At 37.4% G+C, this 25,567-nt stretch overlaps 1 pseudogene; it reads right to left on the bottom strand.

Annotated features, from left to right (window-relative positions):
- Nucleotides 1-827: 827 nt before the first annotated feature.
- Nucleotides 828-25,567, bottom strand: part of LOC129082159 (putative homeobox protein NANOG2) — a 58,798-nt pseudogene continuing 34,058 nt past the window's right edge.

The raw sequence follows: 25,567 nt of genomic DNA, 5'->3' as shown, positions 1-25,567 counted from the left end.
GTATAGTGAAGAAAATTGGTATGTTATATCACAAACAAAGATGTATACCTTAAATTCAGATCTATTTTCTGAACTATTGGTATATGAAAAAATGAGTAAAACATTTATACTGTAAAGTGCATTATGAATACATCTTCAATGATGAGTATGTCAGATACATTTAGTTAGTTAAAGCAACAATAGCAAATATCTAAGCAGGGCTATAATACTGGGTAAACAATTTTTAAAAGTATTTAATTTATTTATTTTTATTTTTAATGGGAAAATAGACATTTTACTTAAACCAACCAGCTGAACTGGTATTATCATGATACAGCAAAATACAAAACATATTTTACAAATACTTGAGTAATAAACAAATTAGAGGTTGTAGTAAAACAGCAAAAGCAGCAGAGGAATTCAGTGAAGCATATTGTAGCTTAACCATTCACCTGAATTGAGGTTTTTAACAAGTCTCCCAATTCCAGACAACATGAATAATCTTTTATCACACATTCTTGTACATTTACTTTATATTCTTGAGGTTAAGACTCTAGATCCTAGAGTAATTCAATATAGTATCAAATCTAATTATCTATAGCCAGAGACATCTTATATGTCTATAGTAGCAAGGCTACAGAAACCTCTTTGATTAGACTCATGATAAGCCACCCCTAGTCCTCCAAATTGGCATAATAGGCATAATGAGAAGCAGCATATCAAGGCAGAGATACACCGAAAAACCCTAGGAGGAAAAAATCCTAGGAGAGATACAGCCACTGCCCAAATTGAGATTGAATAATATACCCATCATTACATCGAATGTTCATGGCTATATGTTCATGGAGTCAGACTGCATGCTCAGAATAATATGGAAATAAACCCATGGCTTGCTGGGTACTACAATACTTAGGGGTTTTCAGTTTTTCATCATAGCTTTCTCCAGCAGTTTCCAAGGTGACCTCTAAATCACTGACAGGAGTTTACTGGAACTGGATCTGGGGCTGTAGGGATTATTCTCCATAACTGTAGAACTACTTGTTCCAGGTCTGGTTATTCCAGGGTTGGGGGTGCCAGGTCTGACTATTCGAGGAATGGTAGTTCCAGGAACGGCTGTTCCAGGAATGGCTGCTCCAAGGTAGGTTACTGAAGATCTGGTTGCTCGACATTGAAAAGCTTCCAGAAGGATTCACCAGACATCCCTGGTAATGATAGGAAGAGAGGCCCAGGGACTCTGTAGTTGCTCAGTTCCTCTGAGTCACACAGTTTTATTCTTTGGCCAGTTATATTTGTGCCAACTCTTACGTTTCATTCTCTGGTTCTGGAACAAGGTCTTAATCTGTTTGTAGCTAAGTTTAGGATGTTAGAAAGTTCTTGCATCTGCTGGAGGCTGAGAAATTTCTGTCTCTGAAATCTCTCATTGAGTACACAGTGCTGGGTCTTCCTGAAGATGATTCTGATCTTCTGTTTCTTGACCTGGCCTTTTTCCTCCTTCACTGTCCTGTTATTAACAGAAGTGGATAGTATTATGTTGGGACTGGTGAAAGAATCAGGGCTATTTAGTCTCGTATGGGGTGTCTCAACAGATGACATTCGCAAGGATGCATAGTTTTCTTCAGGCTCATAAATCTCAGGCACGGGTAAAGGTTCCCTAGAATTGGATGCTTCAGGGCAGGGCAAGATCTAGGCAGAAGCCGAATGCACACTCATGTTGCTTTGCAATAACAGGAGCCTACCAGCCCAATGTAGCAAAAGCTTATTTATTTATTTTTACAGAGAGAGGAAAGGGGAGGAGGGAAAGAGAAACATCAATGTTAGAAAGAGAGAAACATCAATCAGTTGGCTCTCGCACATACCCGGACCTCGGACCGAATTGCAACCTAAGCATGTACCCTAACCAGGATCAAACAGGCGACTTTTCACTCTGTGGGATGATGGCTAACCAACTAAGCCACACTGGTTAGGTCTGGACCAACTACTTTTAATGGAAAAAAGTCGGAGAATTATCATCTATAATATTCAGTAGATAATAAATGACTAGCCTCTAGGGGGAAAATTCATCTATGAAAACCATACTATTCTCGAGGAGAATCAAGATGGCAGAGGAGTGAGTGGAAGTCACACTGACCTACTCCCAGGACCTACCTGGAATTACAACTAAATTGCGGAGAAATCACCTGGAACAAACAACTAAACAATAGCGAGAGAGGAGCCTGGTAACCTTGGAGACAGAAGAATCGGTTTAGCGCAAACTAACTGGTAAGGAGTGTGGTAGAGACTTGAGAAGGTGGGTGGGGCCCCCACGGGCAGCAGCACCAGAACGATATTGAAATGGCCAGTTGGATCCCCCCAAGAAGAGTGAGGTCTAAACCAAAAGCGGAGATCTCTAGCCCACAGCACCAGAGCCCAAGAAGTACATAGAAAACAGCCAGCTGTGAAAAGCAGCAGGGTTGCTCTCTGCCAGAGACAGGCAGCTGGAGACGCAAAGAACTGTTTAAAGGGCCAAGATATAAGGTTTTATTTGCAGTCACTTACCATGCTTTCCAGAAAAGGCAGGGGAGAGTGGGCTAGAGACACCTGGGGAGAGACTGGGGAAGGAGGCTTTGGGGAGAGAACCGAAAGAGTAGCTGGTGGGATCTCGGTGCTGACTCATCCCCCATGCGGCAGCAGCCATCTTGCTCAGGCAGAGACATCTCCCCCTGAGTGGGACCAGCACCAAAGGACCCAATAGCCCCACCCCAAGGTGGGATTCCACCCTGCCCTGTGCTGTCTAAGCTGCCTGCTGAATGCCAAGTGGCAGCCACAGACAGTTGATCCCTGGCTAAAGAGGGCACAAGAGAGGTCTGGAGACACTTGAGGGGATACTGGGGACAGAGGCTTAGGGGAGAGAATGGAGAGAGTAGCTGGCGGGATCCCATTGCATACTCCTCCCCCATACAGCAGTAGCATGAGAGGACCCAATGGCCCTGCCCCCAGGAGGGACTCTGCCCCACCCTGAGCTATCTAAGGTGGCCTGCTGAGTGCAGAGTGACTAAACTAACAGCTGAAGGAGACAGCCACAGACAGTAGATTCATGGAAGTCTCAAACAGACTGCTTAAGGGCAGACAGGGATGACATCTGACATCATCAGAGGCAGATGCAGAAACTAAAAACAGCAATCTCCAACCATAGAAATTCACACCACGAAGTAAGGACATCAACACAGATGAACTTAAGAATCAGAAGCAAGAGAGAAGAGTCTCACAAATAATGGGAAGACAAAGAAATACGCCCTACTCAAAGGGAAAAGAACTAAATGAAATAGAGGCAAGTAAACTATCAGATATTGAGTTCCAAACAACGGTTCTAAGGAAGCTCAATGAGCTCTGGGAGCTCAGAGAGAATTATCAAAACCTAAAGGGAAACTACGAGGAACTTACTGCAAATTTCACCAGCATGAAAAAGGACATAGAAACTATCAATAAGAGACAAGAGGAAATGAAACATACAATTTCTGAATTGAAGGAGACAGTGGAAGGAATCAAAAGCAGGCTAGATGAAGCTGAGGATCGAATCAGCCAGCTGGAGGATAAGGTAGAAAAAACCTCCTGGAAAGAGCAAGAAAATGAAAACAGACTCAAAAAGAATGAAGAGGCATTGAGGGAAATGCAGGACAACCTGAAATGTAATAATATTCATAAAATAGGGATACCAGAAGGATAAGAGTATGAGGAAGGGATAGAAAACCTGTTTGAAAAAGTAATGATGGAAAACTTCCCTAATTGGAGTACAGAAAAAGTCACGCAAGTCCAGGAAGCACAGAGGGCCCCATTCAAGAGGAACCCAATGAGGCCCATTCCAAGACACATCATCATTAAAATGGCAACTATCAAAGACAAACAGAGAATACAAAAGCAAGCAAGGGAGAAAAGGATAGTAACATATAAGGGAGCCCCAATACGGGTAGCAGCTGACTTCTCAACAGAAACACTACAAGCTAGAAGGGAATGGCAACAAATATTCCAGGTATTGAAAAGCAAAGGTCTGCAACCAAGACTGCTCTACCCATCAAGGCTCTCAATTAAAATGGAAGGTGAAATAAGGAGTTTCCCAGAGAAAAGATGGCGGAAAGAATACCTCCACCAAACCAGTACTGCAAAATATGCTAAAGGGACAGCTTTAAGATAAAGAAAAAGTTTCTATGAATACCCAGTTCCTTTCAGAGTTGCCAATACTTGATATTACCAATATTTTTAATATTCATTAATCTGATTGTGGCAATGGTGTTACTTTAATTGTTCCTTTACTATTTGTTGAAACTAAACCTGTTTTAGTATATTTCTTGTCTATTCCTATTTTTTTAAAAAAAGCTTTAAATGACTTTTTGGTATTCTTTATCCACTTATTCATTAAAGGTTTATAGAACTTTTTTCCCTAAAAAAAACAAAAGAAAAAAAAACAACCCTATTAACCATGTTTTAGATGTGTTGAAAATACTTTACTATTCTATTCCTTGTCCTTTAACATTTTTACATGTATATTACTATATAGTTAAATGTTTAATATAGTCATATTGTCAATAATTACTTTATAGTTTCTGGGTTTGAATATTTTACTTCAGGTCATGAAAAATATTAATTCTATTTTTTTCTAAAACTCAGATTCTACATATTGATTTTTAAGTCATTTGAATATTGTATAATGTGTGAAAAAGGGCTCTATATTTGTTTTACTTCAAGTAATAGTGGTCCATGCACCTTATTTGCTGAATAAGCCTTATTTTACCCATTGATTTGAAATATCAACTTAATCATATATTATATTGCTAGACAGACATATATGTTTGTGTCTAGAATGCTCATTATATTTCATTGATCTACTTGATTATTTCTGTGCTGGTATTATGTTGGTTTAATTGCTGAGACTTTATAATGGTTTTAAATTTTTTAATATTTTATAGTTAACTTTGACATTTAAAAAATAAATAAAATCAATCTGCATTTAAGAAAGAAAGAGAAAGAGAGAGATGGAACTCTTCCCTTTTGCAACAACATGGATGGAACTGGAGAATATTTAGCTAAGTGAAATAAGCCAGTTGATGAAAGACAAATACCATATGATCTCACCTATAAGTGGACTCTATTCAACAAAATAAACTAACGGACAAAATAAACCACAGGCACAGAAACATGGAACAGACTGAAAGTGACCAGAGGGGAAGGGGAAAGAGGATGATGGTAGAAAGACGAAGGGACTAGACAAAGAACATGTATGAATGATCCATGGACATGGACAACAGAGTGGGAATTGACTGTGGGAGCAGGGGGTGGGATGGGTGGAGGGCGTAAAGAGGTAAAAATTGAGACAACTCTAATAGAATAAACATGAGGTATAAATTTTAAAAAAAAGTAAAGAAAACCAGAACCATACTATTTTCACATCCTTTGGTGCTTACATATTAAATTTAGTAACTAGAGGATGAACATATGCTACTTTACCTATGGCTTATAAAGTGTTTAAGAGATGGAAAGATATTAGTAAGAATGAATGACTAAATTTCACTGTGTATAAAAGTTAATAGAAAAGTGCTACAGCCCTATATATGGTTGTGGGAGTTTCAGTTTTATCTATTTATGAAGAACTAGAAGAATGATGAATATTAGAGCTAGTCAATATGAAGGGAGAATTAGAAAACATTCCTGGATATCTAAGCAAATGTTATCATTGGGCAGCAACAAGTGAACAGTGACAGATACAATTTAATATTTCTGTGTATAAGTCCATGCACATTTAAAATGCGTGCTGATATGACTGCTGTCACAATACAGTCTAACAAAATTGTTTGAAATGAAGTTAAAAAAACCTAAGCGCTACTAGAGCCATCATATAAAACAAAACAAAACAAAAACCAAAACAAAAATGAACTTTCTGACCAACCCAAAGGTAAGGATGAGAATATATAATCATAACAGAAGGTAGTACCAGATAGAGGCTATTAGCATGGGCTTTGAAATCAGACACATCATACTTCCAATTCTACCTCATCTATGAAATAGCAACCCTTTGCTCATGAGATTAATCCATTATTTGGTTTATGATTCCCAATAAATGAAAGTTAGAAAAAAATGTAGATTTCCCGTCATAGATATTCTGATAGTTCATACAGATCTCAGTACACTTCAACTGACTTGCTCATAAGTTTCTTTAATAAATATTTGTACTGAAATATAACAACATGCATTCAAAAAGTAAAGAAATCAAAACATACAGTTCAATGAATTTTCACAGAATGAAAAGACCTGTGTAACCATCACCCAACCCAAGATACAGAATATTACTCAAACTCAGAAAGTCTTCCACATTCCCCTTCCCACTCATTATCCTTCTTTCCAAAGCTAATCGCTATTTATGATCATATAAAGTGTTTTTGAACTTCTTATGACTATAATCAGAGTCTTCTGTTTCTGAAAATTACTCAACATTATGTTTGTGAGATTCATCTATACTTTTGCCTGTGGTAGTTTGTTCATTTTCATAGCTGTTAAGCCTGAATATATCTTAGTTTATTTATCTGTTCTCCTGTTGATAGAAACTTATTTTCTGGTTCTGAGATAATGCTGTTGTGAAATTTCTTGTATATGCTTCTGGTGAACATACATATGCATTTATTGTGTGTGGAATTTCTGGATCATGAGCACATATTCATCTTTATTCAGGACAGAGGAGCAGTTTTCCAAACTGGTTACACCAATTTACACTTCCACCAGCCACGCATAAGAATTCCAGTTGCTACACATCCTAGCAAACAAATTAGAATTTTTTTCAACTTAGTAATTCTGGTGGATAGCATCATTTGACATTAAATCAGATTTCTTGTTTTATAAAGGAAAAACAATGGTATGAAACCTTGGTTATCCAGATTAAGCAAAATTTGGCATGCTGAGTTGAATTAGTTGAATATACTTCTACTGCCCATTCTGTTTCTCAGGCCCAAACTTCATAGTAGAAAGTTTTCAAAGTAAAGCAAACTCAGCAAGTTATTTTGTGGATTTCAACAAACTGATTCTAAAATTTATAAAAGAAGCCTAAGACCCAGAATGGCCAACACAATGACATTCATGGAGAGAAAAAAAATTGGGGGACTGACACTACTTGATTTCAAGAATCGCAAACTGGTTGTTATGGAATGATTGAGGGGATGTGGAGTGCAGCATAGAGGATTTAGTCAATGGTATATTCGTAGCTACGTGTGGTGCCAGATGGGTGTGAGATTTATTGGGGTGATCACCCGGTGGATTATTTGGTGTCTGGTAACTTTTACAGTATTGTATGGCAACTATAATTGAAAAATAAAAAATGATTAAATGGCAAAAAATGTTTTATTATAAAGCTACATTAATCAAGACATTGTGGCATTGTCCAAGAAATAGACAAATAGATAAGTAGAACAGAATATAGAGCCCAGAATTAGACCCACACAAATACAGTCAGCTGACCTTTGACAAAAGATCAAAGGCAATATGATAGAGAAATGACAGTTATTTCAATAAACACTGCTGAAATAAGTGGACAGGCACAAGACAAAAATTAATCTAGATACAGACCTTACACCTTTCACAAAAATTACCTCAAAATAGATCATAAATATAAATGTAAAAAACAAAACTATAAAATGTCTACAAGATAACTTAGGAGAAAATCTAGGTCACTTTAGGTTTAACAATGACTTTTTATTCAGACCAAGACTTGACCCATGGCAGAAATAATTGATATTAAAATTAACAGCTTCTGCTTTGCAAAAGACACTCCCAACAGATTAAGAAGAAAAGCCAGAGACTGGGAAAAATATTTGTGAAACACGTATCTGACAAAGTACTCTCACCATCACCATAATATACAAAGAACTCTTAATATTCAACAATAAGAAAATGAACAACCTGATTAATAAAATGGGCAAAATATCTGAACAGTCACCTCACCAAAGAAAATTACAGATGGCAAATAAGCATATGAAAATATAATAAACATTGTATATAAGTGGGGAACTGTGAATTAAAACAATAATGGGATACCACAACACATCTATTAGAATGACCAAAATCCAGAACTCTGACAACACTAAATGCTGATGAGGACATGGAACAACAGGAATTCTCATTCATTGCTGATGGGAATGCAAAATGGTACAGTACTTTGGGAGACAGTTTGATAGGCTTTTACAAAATGAAATATATTCTTACCATACAATCTAGCCATCCTGCTCTCGTTTTAATTTTTAAAAATTTATTTATTTTTAGAGATAAAAATAGAAAGAGAGAGAAACACTGATGTAGGAAACACTGATTGGTTGCCTTTTGCATGCCCCAAACTGGGGACCTGGCCTGCAACCCAGGCATGTGCCCTGACCAGGAATCAAACCTGTGACCTTTCAGTTTTCAGGACAATGCCCAACCCACAGAGACGTACCAGTCAGGGCCATTCTTCTCCTTGGTACATACCCAAATGAGTTGAAACTTATGTCCATACAAAAATGTGAACAAGCATGTTTGTAGCAGCTTTATTCATAATTGTCAAAATTTGGAAAACAGGATGTTCTTCAGTAGGAGAATGTATAAATAAATTGTGCTATATCCAGAAAATGGAACATTATTTAGTGCTAAGAAATGAGCTATTAAGATATGAAAAGACTAGAGGAATCTTAAATGCATATTACTAAGTGAAAAGCTAATCTGAAAAGGCTATGTACTGTATGATTACAACTATATGCCATTTTGAAAAAGGCAAAACTATGGAGAAAGTAAAAAGATCAGTGGTTGCCTGGAACTAAAGAGGAGGGAGAGATGTAGGAGGAGCACAGAGGATTTTTAGGACAGTGAAACTATTCTGTATGAAACTACAATGGTTAATACATGTCATTATACATTTGTCGAAACCCACAGAATGTACAACACCAAGAGTGAACCTTATTTTGAGTGATGATATGTCAATGCCAGGTCATCAGCTTTAACAAATGTACCACTCTGGTACAGGATTTTAATAGTAGGGGAGGCTATGTGTGTGTCAGAGCAGGAGCAGATGGGAAAATTCTGTACATGCCATTCAATATTGCTATGAACCTAAAACTGTTCTAAAAAATAAAGTCTATCTTTTTAAAAACATTTTATTTATTTATTTTTAGACATAGGTGAAGGGAGGGAGAAAGGAGGAGAGAAACATCAATGTGTGGTTGCCTCTTGCGTACCCACTACTGGGGACCTGGTCCACAACCCAGGTATGTGCCCTGACTGGGAATTGAACCGGTGACCCTTTGGTTTTCAGGCCGGTGCTCAATCCACTGGCCCACACTAGCTAGGGCTAAAGTCTATCTTTTTTAAATGTGACTTTACTGGCTATGTTTTCTTCTAGGATTTTTATGGTTTTGGTTCTAATATTTAAGTCTTTGATCCATTTTGAACTTCACCTCAGGCAAAGGAAACAAAAGAAAAAAATAAACAAATGGGACTATATCAAACAAAAGTTTTTTGCACAGCAAAAGAAATCATTAACAAAATAAAAAGACAACCTACTGAATGTAAGAACAAATTCACCAATACATCTGATAAGGGGTTAATATCCAAAATTGATTAAGAACTTGTAAAACTCAACACCAAAAAAACAAGGAATCCAATTAAAAAATTGGCAAAGGACCTGAATAGACACTTCTCCAAAGAGGACATACAGATGGACAACAGACATATGAAAAGATGCTCAACGTCTCTAATTTTTAGGTAGAATAGATAGCAAACCAAGGCAGGGAGTTGGAGGGAGATGTCTCACTCATTAACTCAGCAGTCTTGAGCCTGGTCTGATAATACCGCCAGGCGTTACAACATCACAAAAAACACAGGAGGAGGGAAACCCTTGAATTCTATGTATTGTTTCTATTATCAGGGAAAGAAAACCTTGAAACTGTGCTTTTACCTCAAAGCCTGAAAGGCCAGAGAGGGTCCACAGTGCCCAAGGGAAGAGACCCATTAAACAACTTTGGTTAATTGCCTACCTCTGGTCTCTACCTGTTTTATGAGGGAGTCTCTACTGCTTACAGAAAGAGCCCATAAATAACTTTGGGTAACTGCCCCAACCTTGGTTAACTGCCTCCTGTCATGTATCTGTTTTACAATGAGATGTACAAAAGGGGGCTGGAGCAAGGTAAGGATTTGGGATAACAGATCCCCACATATACCCAAGTTTGGGTAGTCATGTTCCCGCTGCACCGGCAAAGCTGGTGGCACCTTTACCTATCAATCAATATGTAACTTCTTCATCCCATCCCATCAACTCTCTAAGTCCTCAGAACAAAGGACTCTTTCTCTTGACTCTCTGGCCAGCCAGCCTCTAGCCACCCTTACTTTCTCAGACCTTATCCTGCTTTGCCTATGCTTTTCACCCCCCACCTTAGCTAGGCCCATTCCATAAGAACGGATCACCAATAAACCCTGCTTGCACACTAATAGATTTACTGATCTGTAATTTTTTACTGCGTTGGCAAGAAGAATCAAGTTTATGGGAGTTTCTCCTGTAACATAACCATCAGAGAAATGCAAATTAAAACCACAATGAGATACTATCTCACACCTGTCAGAAATGGCTATCATCAATAAATCAACAAACAACAAGTGCTGGCAAGGATGTGGAGAAAGCAGAACCCTTTTGCACTATTAGTGGGGATGCAGGCTGGTGCAGCCACGTTGGAAAGCAGTATGAAGTTACCTCAAAAAAATTAAAAATGGAACTGCCTTATGACATAGTGATTCTACTTCTGGGAATTTATCTAAAGAAACCCAAAACACCAATTCAAAAGAACACTAATAGCACCTATATGTTCATTGCAGCATTATTAACAATTGCCAGGATATGGAAGCAGCCCAAGTGTCCATCACTAGATGACTGGATAAAACAACTATGGGGAATTTATGCAATGGAATACTACTTGGCCATAAAAAAGAAGAGAATTTTACCCTTTGTGATAGTATGGATGGACCTGGAGAACATTATGCTAAGTGAAATGAGCCAGTGAGAGAAAGACAATTACCATATGATTTCACACATATGTAGAATCTAATGAACAAACTGAACTAAGAAGCAAAATAGAGACAGACTCATAGAGAGCAGGCTGACAGCTCTGGGGGACAGTTAGGGAGTGGAGAGATCCAGAAAAAGGACTCATGGAAATGGACAACAGTGTGGTGACTGTGAGGGGAGAAGGTGGGTCGAGGTGGGAGAGGGTATAAGGTGGATAAATGGTAGTGGAAAAATAAAATAAAAATAAATAAAATTTAAAAATAAAATAATTTTTTAGAAGTGAAGCAAAAGCTAATGGTTCCTGGGGATTAAGTAACCATGAATAGGCTTTGTCATAAGAATATTAAAAGGCTAAGCATTGCAGGAATTTTTATAAGCATGCAAGCTTTTATTCAGACCTAACAATTCTCAATTAAAATTATGGTTTTATTGTTTTCATTATCTAAGAATGGAGGGGAAAACCTGGGAATACAATTCCAGACCTCTATTTGTTTTCTTTTTTTAAAGATTTTATTTATTTATTTTTAGAAAGAGAGTAAGGGAGGGAGAAAGAGAGGAAAAGAAATATCTACATGAGAGAGAAACATTGATCATATGTGCCTACCATACACACCTGGATCCAGGACCGAATCTGAAACCCAGGCATGTGCTCTGACTGGGAATTGAGCTGGTGACCTTTCACTTTGCAGGATCATGTCCAATAAGTGAGCAACACTGGCCAGGGCGGCCTCTATGTATTTTCTACTGTGTGCGGTAGGGGTGGTCTTTATGCAGGTAGTCACCTACATGGTAGGATATGAGAGATACTTAAAGGCTACATTTGTCCTAAAATCTCACCTACTCCCCTGTCATGGTGTTTTCTTCTTTTTATCCTAGAGTGAAATATATATATCTTGCTTGCTTCTCATTTTTAACATATCTAGTAAGTAGTCCATCACTAAGTGACACATATAAGGTGTTCAATCATTGCTTGTCAAACAAATTATTGATTCTGATTTTTATTTTTTCTTTTTTATTGAATTTATTGGGGTGACATTGGTTAATAAAAGTATATAGGGTTCAGGTATATTCTATTATATAGTATATTCTATAATACATCATCTGTATATTGTATTGTGTGTTTATCACCCCAAGTCTCCTTCCATCTGATTCTGATTAAAAAAAAATAGAACACTTCCCCACAATGTAAAACAAAAAACTTTTTACATTTTGAACTTATCAAATTCTTAAAGCTTACATATCTCACAATGTTCTTTTAAACTACTTTATTTTTCTTCTTACAAGGGCAAATAACATGATTTGAAATAAATAGACTCTTTCAAAGCTGGTTGATAGTCCAATTGATTCTGAATTCACTAAAGTTGTAGGTATGCTCTTTCTTAAATGGGCTGATTTCCATATTTGGGGTATAAAGTGTACATATAAATGAAAATTAATCATATCTTTTTTTTTTTTACCATTTCTTCTAGTAGAAATGTCAGCTGGCACTCTGAAGCCTTTAAATATAATGAAAAGCAAATTAAAGGCCATTTTTATGAGTTCAGCCTTATTTCTTGTTCTTTTCATTTTTGTTTTTCCTTCTCTTTATACTTCCCACTTCCACAGAAAGTGCCAGCAGTGTGCATCTTTGGTCATTATGGCTAATAACTTAACACCTGGTCTGGCCCCAAATCACTATAATGCCTTAACAGGCAAACACTTACTTCATTCCTACTTTTCTGATTGGTGAGCCTTTGATTGTGTATTGATATATAACTAACCTGCTTAGGCATTAAAATAGTTTGTGATTCTGCAAAGTACTCTAGGAAGTGACAGGCAGAAACAATAGTTGAGGTAAATCAAATAAAGATCACACATTTGTATGAAAACCATCTGTGATGAGATTGTGGTAGGGAAAGAGAAGTTAAAAGTGAAAGAGTCTTTGTCCTTCTGGGTATAAGATGAATGTAATGTGGGATCAGGAAACAAATCCCCTTGGAGTCTTTTAATATCCAATCCCAGTGTGTGGGATTTATGCTTCCCCTCACTGTTGAGCACTATGTCAGAAAGATGTGAATTAAACAGATAAATAAAAATACATTTGATGCCTAGGTCTCTAGGCCTTGAAATAATAATTTAGCAAATACCATCCTAGTGTCTGACTTTACTTCAAAGACTGTTTTACAAACTTATGAGGATGGCTCATAAAAAAAAATAAATTTTGTAAAGTAATCCTTTATTTTTTGGTTTTTCCTTTGAAATGTTGATAGAGCTCAAGCAACCAGTCAACAACTTTGTAATCCATACTTTGTTTGCGTATAAGAACCTAGTTATTCCACAAATACCCATTTGTCTCCCATCACACCAATATCTTCCCATGTATTAGAAGCGGTCTTCCACTATTAAATAGCAGCAGCATATCTATGACAACAGCAACTTTTCTAAGTCTCTTAAGTGCCCCCTTAAGATCCATTTAATTCAGAATAAGCCAAATCCTCCCACAATGGAAAGATGGAATGAATGATTATTGTTCTCTAGTTAGTTTGTCCAGACATGGGCTTCTGGTTTATGCAATCAAGTACAGAAGCCCAAGTGCCACCAACCTTTTCCAATCGTTGTTACTTGACTCTAGACATCACTGTTATTACTGTTAGACAGGTACAAAGGCTGATAACAAGTGCGAGCTTACTTTGCCCTTTACGCAGACTTGGCCAAAAATAAAGAAAGGACATCTAGATGGAAAAGAATGGAGACAGTTTTGATTCCCTTTGCTACTTCTAGGGCTTTTTAGGTGAGTACCCTTTAGGCTGCATTAAAAGAGCACAGACTATGAGAAAATAATTTAATTGAAGTATCAAGTAAAATTCAAAATTGTATCATTACTTAGCAGTGCCTTGAGCCTGCATCTTCCTGCCACCATTATCACATTATCCTGTCACCATTATCATTAAACTCATAAAGGTATAAAACTATGCAGAGCTATGCCAGACATATTAAAAATAACATCTACTAAATGTCTCTAATGACACATTTCTTTCCCTTTTATTCTTTTCCATTCATCATTTTCTTCTTACTGAGTTTTCAACTGGGCTGAAATAGAAAACAAAGAAACAAAAGGGACTAGTCAAAGAATATGTATGAATGACCCATGGACATGGACAACAATGTGAGGGTTGACTGTGGAGGGGGAGGTAAGCTGGGAAGAGGGGAAAAATTTGGGGCAACTGTAATAGAATAGCAATTTAAAAAACTTCTAAAATATTGTCTAACTCAAAAACAAGCAAACAAACAAAACAAAACATTACTTTGGTTCTTCTAGTGTAGCTGTTTCAGTGTTGTTATTTTTGTTCTTATATTTTGTTTTTTTTTTCCTAAGAGTGTTCTAAAAAATAATAAATGACAGAATAAACATATTATTGTATAAAATGTCATCTTTAAGAGTTGAGGTTAAGTAGTATCACTACTTACAGAAGATACTTTTACAATTGGCAAAACATACTTAAATTTCCTTTGGTATTAGAGATAGAGTTTGGATAATCAACCACCAACTCCTCCTGTATTGCCTATCTTGGTGAACCATCTAGACAACCAAGACAGAAACTGGAGAATCATCATTGAAATGTTCTTCTCTTTAAACTTACAAATCCAGTCTATGTTGATTCTACCTCTTTGGTATATTTTGAATTTCTTCTAGAGACCTATAATTAGTAACTCAAATTTTATCTGTCAATTCCCATTTTATTACCTTAGTTGTTTTTTTTTTTTAAATAACCTGAAGGATTTTAAATCTCCTATGTAGTCTGCCTGCCATCAGTCTCTCATCTCCCCAACGTTCTCCTAAAGAGTCTAACAAAATATTCTCTCTAAAATTCAAATATTAGGTCATTTAAAAATCTATAAGGGACTCTCTCTGCCTTTACAACAAAGTCCACACCGTGGGATACAAGGAGCTGGTCTTTACTTACCTCTCCAGTTTCATCTCTGACCACTTTTCCTTCATAACACCAAATACTTTGGTCTCTTTACAGATTCTTCCTCTGGCTTCTCCAATCTTTTGCACGAGCCATTGTTTCCTATGTTTGGGAAACATACTCTCTACTACTAAACCCCAATAGTCTTTTTATTAGTACAATTGTGTTTAATGTTTGTGACTGCAATGGGTTATTGTAGTCCAAAGGAAATAGACGTTGAGTGATATCAAGGACCCAGACTCCTACTATATTTTCTTTTTCTTTCTTTTTTAACATTTATTTATTTATTTATTTATTTATTGGAAGGGAGTGAGAAAGAGAGAGAGAAATATCAATGTGTCGTTGCCTCTCGCAAGCTCCCTGCTGGGGACCTGGTCTGCAACCCAGGCACGTGCCCTACACTGGGAATCAAACCCACAACCCTTTGGTTCACAGGTTGGTGCTCAATCCACTAAGCCACATGAGATAGGGCTATATTTTCATTATACCATTATTATAATGAGTATTTTTGTACTCATAAGTGCCAGATGATCATTCCATCTCTAGGTTTCATACACGCATTCTAAGCATGAAGAAAGGGAAGAATGAAATACCTGTCCGTTGAGTTTGTTTTCATCTGGAAAAAATGGTTTTCAACAAAACCCCATCCATTAGACTTTCACTTACATGGTCATTCTTTTCTAGAATGGTGTATGAAGGGGTAAGTAGTTTTTAACTAAACACAATGCTCAAAAAAATACAGGGTTCTGTTTGTATGCAGGAAGGGAAAAGTGAACACTGCCTCTTACAAGATTCAGATTAAGCTTCACGTTCTCTTGGAAGTTTTTCATGACACCACAACTTTAGGTTCAAGGTCCTCTTCTGTGTTCCCAGACTAGTATCTGGAAAATGGAATGCACTCAATACATTTTGTTAATTGATTGATTGAATGAGTAAATAAAATTTATCTCTATTTCTTATGCTTTTAGCACTCTATATTGTAATCATTAGTTTAGATGTTTGCTCCTTCACAGAACTTTAAGTTTTCTAAGGCCAATGGCTATGTTTTATTCATCTTGGTACTCCACAGATTCTGAAAAATAGTAATCATTTAATAAGTGTTTGGTTGGTTAAATATGTTAACAGAACACATTTTAAGATGAGATTGTATAAGCAAGTTACCACATTTAGGACACAAACATTAATTTTCAACTCTGTTGGGAAGTGGCAGTAGGCATCTACCTAAATTAAGTAAAGACAGGAATATACTAATCTTACTGTCCAACTTAAAACCCCAAGAGCTAACTAATCCCAATAGTGGAAGTCACTGTAACTCTATCCATGGGATCAATTTCAGCTCCAGTTCTGGAACAATAATCTTTTTTATTTTTTTTATTTTTTTATTGTTCAAATACATTTGTCTCCACCTTCCCACCTGAACTTTCTCCTGACCCCTTCCCACACTTCCCTCCCTCAATCCTTTCCCACTTGGCTTTGTCCATGAGTCCTCCACACCTGTTCCTTGACTTGACCCTTCTTTCCCTTTCCTCGCCCTCCCTCCCTCCTTCCCTCTTGATTCTGTTAGTTCCTTTTTTCTTTCAATGTTGCTGGTTATATTTTCCTTGCTTGTTTGTTTTGTTAGTTAGGTTCCACTTATAGGTGAGATCATATGGTATTTGCCTTTCACCCCCTGGCTTACGTCACTTAGCATAATATTCTACAGTTCCATTCATGCTGTTGCGAAGGGTAGGACCTCTTTCTTTTTTTCTCCTGTGTAGTAGTCCATTATGTAAATGTACCATAGTTTTTTGATCCACTCATGTACTGATGGAAACTTAGGTTGCTTCCAGGACTTGGCTATTGTCAATTGTGCTGCAATGAATACTGGGGTTCATAGGTTCTTTTGAATCGGTGTTTTGGAATTCTTAGGGTAAAATCCCAGCAGTGTAATCACTGGGTCAAAAGGCAATTTTTGAGGAAATCCCAAAAGGCAATCTCATTCTGACCTCCTGCTTTAGTATACCTAATCTTAGCTTCATACCTAACCTAGAATCCATGTCAAAAATTTGCCTTTTTTGTGATTAATTTCTGTCTGCTTTGAACTTTATCTTCAATCAGTGCTGGAAGGTTATATTTTTCTAGAAATTTGTCCATTTCATTGAGGTTTTCAAATTCCTTGGTATATAATTGCTCAGAGTAATTTCTTACAAACCTTTGTATTTCTGTGGTATCAGTTGTTATTTCTCCCCTTTCCTTTCTGATATTATTTATTTGGGTCCTCTCCCTTTTTTTCTTGATGAGTCTGTGTAAAGGCTTGTTGATTTTGTTTATCCTTTCAAAGAACCAACTCCTGGATTGGTTGATCATTTGAATTGTTCTTTTAGTCTCTGTGTCATTCAGTTATGCTCTGACCTTGATTATTTTCTTCCTTCTTGTTCTGGGAATTGTTTGTTATTGTTTCTCCAGCTCTTGAAGTTGTAGGGTTAGGTCGTTTATTTGAAATATTTCTATCCTTTTTAGGTACACCTGTGTTGCTATGAACTTCCCTCTCATGACTGCCTTTGCTGTGTTCCATAGGTTTTGGACTGTTGTCTGTTCATTTTCATTTGTTTCCAGAAATTTTTTGATTTCTTCTCTTATCTCATTATTGACCCATTCATTGTTTTATAGTATGCTATTCAGTCTCCATGAGTTTGAAAGATTTTGAGGTTTTCCCTTGAGATTGGTTTCTAGTTTCAAGCCCTTGTGGTCTGAGAAAATGCTTGTTATGATTTCAATTTTCCTGAATTTGTTGAGGCTTGTTTTCTGTCCCATCATGTGGTCTATCTTTGAGAAAGTTCCATGTGCATTTGAAAAAGAATGTGTATTTTGCTTTTATGGGATGAAAGGTTCTCTTTATGTCAGTTAAGTCCACTTGATCTAATGCATCATTCAGTTTCACCATATCCTTGTTTATGTTGGATGATCTATCCATTTTTGACAGTGGGGTGTTAAAATCCCCTACTGTCAGTGTGTTGCTGTCTATATCTTTCTTGAAGTCCTCCAAGATTTCCCTTATATATTTGGGTGCTCCTATGTTGGGTGCATATAGGTTTACAATGTTTATGTATTCTTGATGGATTCTTCATTTGGATATTATAAAGTGTCCTTTGGGTCTCTTTTTATGGCCTTTGTTTTGAAATCTATTTTGTCTGATATAAGTATTGCTACCCCCGCTTTTTTTTTTTCCTGTCCATTTCCTTGGAATACTTTTTCCCATCCTTTTACTTTCAGTCTGTGTAGGTCCTTTGTTCGGAGGCGGGTCTCTTGTAAGCAGCATATGTGTGGGTCATGTTTTCTTATTCATTCAGCTATCCTGTGTCTTTTGATTGGGACATTTAGTCCATTTACATTTAAAGTTATTACTGATAGGTACTTATTCATTTTTTCCCTTTGTACCTGTGTCCTTCTCTTTCTCACTCTTTTTCTTCATCTTCTTAAACCAGTCCCTTTAGCAGACCTTGCAGTGCTGGTTTGGTGGAGATGTATTCTTTTAGCCATCTTTTGTCTGGGAAACTCCTTATTTCACCTTCCATTTTAACTGAGATCCTTGGTGGGTAGAGCAGTTGGTTGCAGGTATTTGCGTTTCATTCCTTGGAATATTTCTTGCCATTCCCTCCTGACTTGTAGTGTTTCTGTTGAGAAGTCAGCTGCTAACCATTTTTTTTTCATTTCTCCATTTTTTTCCAGGTGATTTCTCCTCAATTCAGTTGCAATTGCAGTTTGGTCCTGGGAACAGGTCAGTGTGACTTCCACTCACTCCTTCGCCATATTGCTGAGTCTGGAACCATAATCTTAATGATCAGTACTGTCATCAATTTTTTTAAATCTCATTCTGACCTCCTGCCTTAGTATACCTAATCTTAGCTTCATCCCTAACCTATAATCCTTGTCAAGAATTTGCCTTTCTTTGTGATTAATTTCTGTCTGCTTTGAACCTTATCTTCATGACTTCTTTCCCATCTGTTGTCAGACCCCTTTTATACCAATTACTGGCCTGTCTGGACCTCAACATATCATCTGGGCTCTGTTCCCCTGTCTGGGCTACTTCTTAATGCCTGCTTCTGGGAAATTTTCAGATTGCCTCTCTGTCTGCCTGACAGCTCTAAACATGTTAAGGTTCTCAGGCCCACCATCTCCCTCACTTGGCCCTTCTCTCATTGTAACCAAAGCGTGGTTACAAAGCGTGGTTCTGACATTTGTGAGGGGAGCCTGGTTCACCTAAGGATTATTTTGTCAGAGAATAACTGGAATCAAAGTTGGAAGCAGATATTTGACAAGAATTCTGAGAAATATTCAGATGGCTAAATGAAAACAAATTCTTTATTAAATATAAAATTGTCTCAGCTAATTTGCATAAGGCTTTCTGTTTCTTAAAAAGTTGTCCTGGCACAGTGGCTCAGTTGGTTGGAGAGTTGTCTCGTATACCAAAATGTTGCGGGTTTGATTCCTATCACGGCACATGCCTAGGTTGCAGGTTTGATTCCAGGTCTGGGTGCATATGGGAGGTAACCAATCCATGATTCTCTCTCACATCCATGTTTCTCTCTCTCTCTCCATTCCTCTTTCTCTAAAGCCGATTAACATATCCTTGGGTGAGGATTTTTTTAAAACATCTTAGGAAGTTAACAACTGCATTTTCTTTTTCATATAAGTGGTGGCTACCATCAAACATTCTATTTTGGATTTATGGTTGTAGCTGGAGGAAAGTGTTAGCTTACTCTTTTTCAGAATAGTCAGTTACCTTGTTTTCTCTAGTGTCAATTATTAGTGAAGTGGGTGTATCAGTAAGAAGACAAAAAAATCTAATATATCTGCTTTTTTTATGAAATATTGCTATATATAAAATCAAATTCTCTCTTTACATATGGATGGTTCTACCTCTTTCCAAGTTGTCTATACAGGGGACAATTTCTCCTTACTCTTAGTATGCTTATCACAGATTCACCTGAAATAGTATGTGTAGTGGTAGGTAGCAGATAATTCACATCTAACAAATATTGTGGAAGTGGGAAGATTCATTCAAGTTCCTATGCCTCATACACTGGGGCCTAGACACTAGTTTTATGATTACAAAACATAAGGATGATTTCTTCTCTTCAACTCTTGTGAATGAGAGCTGCTAATTTTCTTAGTCTTCCACCCATTTTGCTAATAATGATCCAGTTATAATCAACTCTAAAGATCACAGCTTAATTGTGCATAATACAAATAGCAACTGCCAGGGAAGATTTGCCTGAATTGTACCATCCCTTATCCTATGCTGCTCTATCTCCTAGAATACAACTAAGTACAGTAGAGTAGCCATGTGCAATCCTTTCATTACTCTCACATCAGTTAAATCTTTACTGAGAGCTTGTTATGTGCACATCCTGTGCTAGACAGAGGACTAGAGAGAAGTCTGAGGTAAGTTGTCTGCCCTGAGGAAGCTTACCATCTCATTGATTGGAAGAAGCGACAGTACTCTGAATAATAATTAATAGTCAAAGGCTTAAATAACAACAGAAAACCACAGTAAATGGAAAAATCTCAAACTCAGTTTAACTGCTAGTTAGGAGCTATGCCCTCTAGCTCCTCCATTAATAGAAAAGCAACCAGCCCTACTTTACATGGCTTTTCACAGTTGAAGTACACTTAGTATAAAATAATGGCATGGTTTCACAAAATATGCAGTATGACAAATATAAATATTTCCTTCATTATTCAAGTATCACTGAAAAAATATTCCTCCCTCACTTAAAAAAAAAGTCAAAGGGACTTTTCAAACAGTGTCTACATTGTACACCTTGTACTTGCATTTCAAATGTATTCATAACATAATTTAACAATGAATAATAATTTAGGAGTTAATTCTGATACTGTTACAGAGGAAACTACTTAAGCCCAGAGAGAAATAAGCAAGAAGAGAGCTTTGGGAAGTCAAGGGAAATGTCCTTATATTTAATATCTTTCCTATTTCTCCCATCCATATTCCCCAACTGAAAAAAAATGACTTGTGCCTGCCCGTTGGTGTCCTGACCTTATGCCAAGTTTAATCAATTAGTAGTTTTCTCCAGCTGTCATCTGACCTCATTTGCCTAGGCTGTAACCACAGTGAGCTACACTACTGAAGGTGAGACTCCAACTACAACCTTTCTGGTTCACTGAACTGCAGTGACTCCACAGCTGATCAAATCTTTCTCCTCTTTCTACTGTGCCCCAAACTGTGTAACTCATGCCAACAGTGGCCAACTTTAACTTCCCAGACTTAGATTAGTGTTTCTCAAAGTGTGGTTTAGCACACTCCAAGTAACTGTGGTGTTTTTAAAATTACAGATTACAGGGCCCTGGACTTAGGGATTCTGATAGAGTAGCTATGGGATGGAGCCTGAGAATATGCATTTTGGCATGTTCCTCTTTGTGAATCTCATGTTGACTAAACTGATTAATGATACTAATATCCTTCAGGGAATAAGACCTAAGGCCTGTGGGATCCATCTGGATGGGAATAATTCAATTAGCTGGTAACACATTTAACATGAATAAGAATCACTCAGGAAGCTTGTTAAACATACAAGTGTCCCACATTTGGTCCCATCCCCCCAAATCAAAGGAATTATAAAGTGGCCCTGGGCATCTGTATGTTTGAAAGGCTCTCCTGGGTTTCCCTGGCTGGTATGACATGGTTGGAGATTCATCTTATACATTGAAAGGTCACTGGTCCCATTCCCGGTCAGGGCACATATCTAGGTTGCAGGTTCTAATGTTTCTCTCTCACCTCGATGTCTGTCTGTCTGTCTGTCTGTCTGTCTGTCTGTCTCTCTCCACTTTCCCCTATCTCTGAAAATCAATGGACATGTCCTTGAATTAAAAGAAAATAAACCTTCAAAAAAAAAAGCTCGCCTAGGCCATTTGGATGTATTTTAACATTGAGATCCACTGCATTAGATCAAGTGCTTCAAGGTCCCCCCAGCCAACAGAATGAAAGAGTTTACTTGCAGAAGATCCAGCCACTGGTTCCTCATTATTGGAGCCTACAGGTTTTAAAGAACAAAGCTACACACATTTTTAAGTGCATAAGTGATACCTTACACCTAATGTGGTTGGAGTAAACACTCTACGGGCCTTGGGGACATGAGAGAAGCAAATGTTTGCAGTATTATGGAAGAAAGAAGGAGGGTATTAAAAGATTCCATAGTGGAAAGCAGGTGATAACAGGTCCTGAGATAAGCAAGTGTTTCTGTATCTGGCCTCACCCCCTCCATATTCACAGTAAATCATCTCCTTCCCCCCAACCCCACCTTATGAAGGGCCCAGGACTAAGGAAGAAGCAAATACCCACATGGAGACAGTAGGGTTCTGCCCTCAGTCATTTTAACTAATCCAAACAATTATGTGCATATCATCAGAATACCCTATTCCTAGCTCCAAGAACAAAGTAGGATAGCATGAGCAGACATAGAGCCATCTCACATTGCCACGTGTATTCTCATACCATCTGCTAATTACTCTGTGCTCATCAGTTGGAGTAACACATCCAGGCAGGGTGGTGTCGTGCTCTTCTGGAAAAAAGAGCACTTCATCCCATGTCACTGCCTATGTCTCATGACTGTCTATTTCCCTTCTCTTTTCATTCTGGGCCTGGAAGGTGTCTTAAGGGTGGAAATGACAATCAAGTAGAAGAGCGAAACTAAATCTACCACTGAAAGTCATAATATCTTAACACATGGTTCCAGAGACTGATTAAAAAAGAACTCAGGGTTAAATGGAAATATATAAGAACTCTTTCCAGAGAGCCCATTTCAGTCAGTCTTCAGGCCTTATAGCACCAAGCTCTCTCCAAATGTCCATATCCACAATGAAATCACCTCCTGGATATCACTGAAATGTTGTGCTAGGATCTCTAACAGTACATATCAAAAACTAAACCTGTCTCCACCAAACCAGTTTCTGTTAACTACATTACTTTCCATCCTCCCAATTAAAAATCCTATAGGTTGTCTTCAATTTTTCCCTTGAGTTTATCTTCTACCTTTAATCAAGACTTTAGACTATTACTGATCTAAGAAGTAATAACTAGGACACTAGGGGACAGAGAGGTGGAGAGATGTTTAGGAGATAGTTGATAGGACTTACCTCCTGAAACAGTCTTCACATCTTCACTTCAGGGTTTCTAATCTCTCTCCTCCTAATAGTTCCCACCCACAAACTTGTTACTTCTTTACCCCCAAACCCTCACTTGCCCTTCAGGCTTAACTTCAACTACTCCTCCTGCAGACAAAATAATATTTTAGCTTTTTCCCACTATTCTCCTACATATAACCTAAACTTTAGCCAAAGTCTACCATTCCTTCTTTCCTGAAATGCCCTTCGTTTTCCTTGCTTAACATTTTTGTGGATGCCCTTCCTGTTGTTTGAAAATTTCTTCCCTCCCCTGTTAAATTCTTATTCATCCTTCAGATTCCAGCCTCTGATTGAATGCATTTTTCCTTCTCTGCAATTAGAAGCACTTTTCATTTCTAGTGATCCTTATCAGAGTGCCTTATCACTCTTCTCCCACCTAGAGGATGGAAGGCTTGTAATTCCACACAAGGCCCAGCAGTACTTTTATCACAGTAATTACTTTAAAATTGTGTTAAATGAATGAATTTCCCCTTCCTCAGCTTCTAGGGAAACTCCCTAAATTAAACCTACTTTTATTAATAAAAGAGAAGCTTTCATCCAAGCACTTGTCTTGGTCTCTTTTTCTTTCTGTCTTTCTCTATCCCTATGTCTAGCTCTCTGTAGCTTTATCTTTATCTCTTTCTGTGTCTACTTACCCTTCTCCCATCCATACATCTTTGCCTCTTTCTTCATGATCTTTTCCTTTTTATTGTCAGTATGTCTTTGAAGTTTGCCCTCCATTGTCTTCCCCTGTTTTTCCACTTCTATTTCTCTGACACTCTGCCCCCCTTCTTACCTGGAAGTCAATCTGTTAAGCTCTCTCAAAGCCTGACTTAAACTAACTCAAAGTAAGTAGAGCATTACTGGGCCTTTTCAAGTTAGAACTCAGAAGGCTAAAGTCTGATAATCCTGTAACTCTGAAGAAAATCAACATTAAAGGGTCAGGTGACATCAGTGTCTATAGTAAAGTGTTTGAATAGCAACCTTCAAATACTCTAAATTCTTAATTTACAATGGTAAGGAATAAAGGTATAAAAGGTGACTCACAACAACTAATCATAACAGTGCTAATTTCTCTAATTCTGGCTTCAATGATAAAAAATGTTAAAAAGCAAAGGGAAAGTTTTAGAAAATCATTGACCATTTTGGCATCATGCCCAGGAGACTCTAAGGATTCATATATAAGTATAAACGAGTTGAAACTAAAGTCACGTAATAATAAAAACAATTCCAACTGTCTTTTCAGTGTCTACTGTGAGTCAAATGTCTTTTACACACTAATATATTTAATCCTCAAACATTTTATGGAGATGGAAACTGAGGTTGAGGGTGGTTAATTAACTTCAGGATCAGTCATCCCTAAGGACACGACTTATGATTTGAACCGGGGGTGAGGGTGGGGGTTGTGTGATTCCAAAACCGGGCTCCTAGGCTCTCCGGCTTTTTCCAAACATGTCAGGTCTTAAGAATCCCCTAGATGCTGATTAACCCTTCAGGTTCCTTGACCCCACTGTAAATTTACCAAGTCCCAAGGCACAGCCTGGGAGACTGGTTTGTCTCAGGAGACAGGTGATTTTGTCTTTCCTTTTCCTTTTTCTTTCCTTTAATTTCTTTTTTTTTTCTTTCCCTTTTTTTTATTGTTATTGCTTAAAACAATCAATGGTCCCTTGGTTGAAGTGTCATCCCATAATCGGGAACATACCTGGGTTGTGGGTTCCTTCCCTATCCGGGTACATACGGGAGGCAACCAATTGATGCTTCTCCTTTACATTGATGTTTCTCTCTCTCCCTAGAAAAGTAATGAAAAATATCCTCAGATGAGAATACATTTTTTTAAAAAATCTTAAAAAAAATCAATGGTTTTTACTGAGTGCTTTTTTTAAGGTAAAATTCTTTTTCTTTTTCAATTATAGTTTACATTCAGTATTATTGTGTATTAGTTTCAGGTGTGCAGCATGGTGGTTAGACAATCATATACTTTACAAAGTGTTTCCACTGATATTTACAGTACCCACCTAGTACCATACATAGTTATTACAATATTATTGACTGTATGTCCTATGCTGTACTTTACATCCTTGTGACTATTTTGTAGCTACCAATCTTTACTTCTCCATCCCCTCATCTTTTCCACCCAGCCCCCAACACCCCTTCCCTCTAGCAATCATCAGTCTGTGCTCTGTATCTATGCATCTGTTTCTGTTTTGTTTTTTCATTTATATTGTTCTTTAGATTCCACATAAAACTGAAATATTATGGTATTTTTTTTCTCTGACTGACTTATTTCTCTTTGCATTAATACCCTCTAGGTCCATGCATGCTGTCATAGTGTAAGATTTAATTCTTTTATTATGGCTGAATAATATCATATTGTATATATGTATGACCCAGTGATTCTTATTCACAGACCTACTGGGGAAACTGTACTCTACTAACC

The sequence above is a fragment of the Pteronotus mesoamericanus genome, unplaced genomic scaffold (genome assembly GCF_021234165.1).
Source record: "Pteronotus mesoamericanus isolate MK-2021 breed Mesoamerican mustached bat unplaced genomic scaffold, CSHL_Meso_final scaffold_12, whole genome shotgun sequence".
Classification (NCBI taxonomy): Eukaryota; Metazoa; Chordata; class Mammalia; order Chiroptera; family Mormoopidae; genus Pteronotus; species Pteronotus mesoamericanus.
This window is presented reverse-complemented; position numbering and strand designations above follow the sequence as displayed.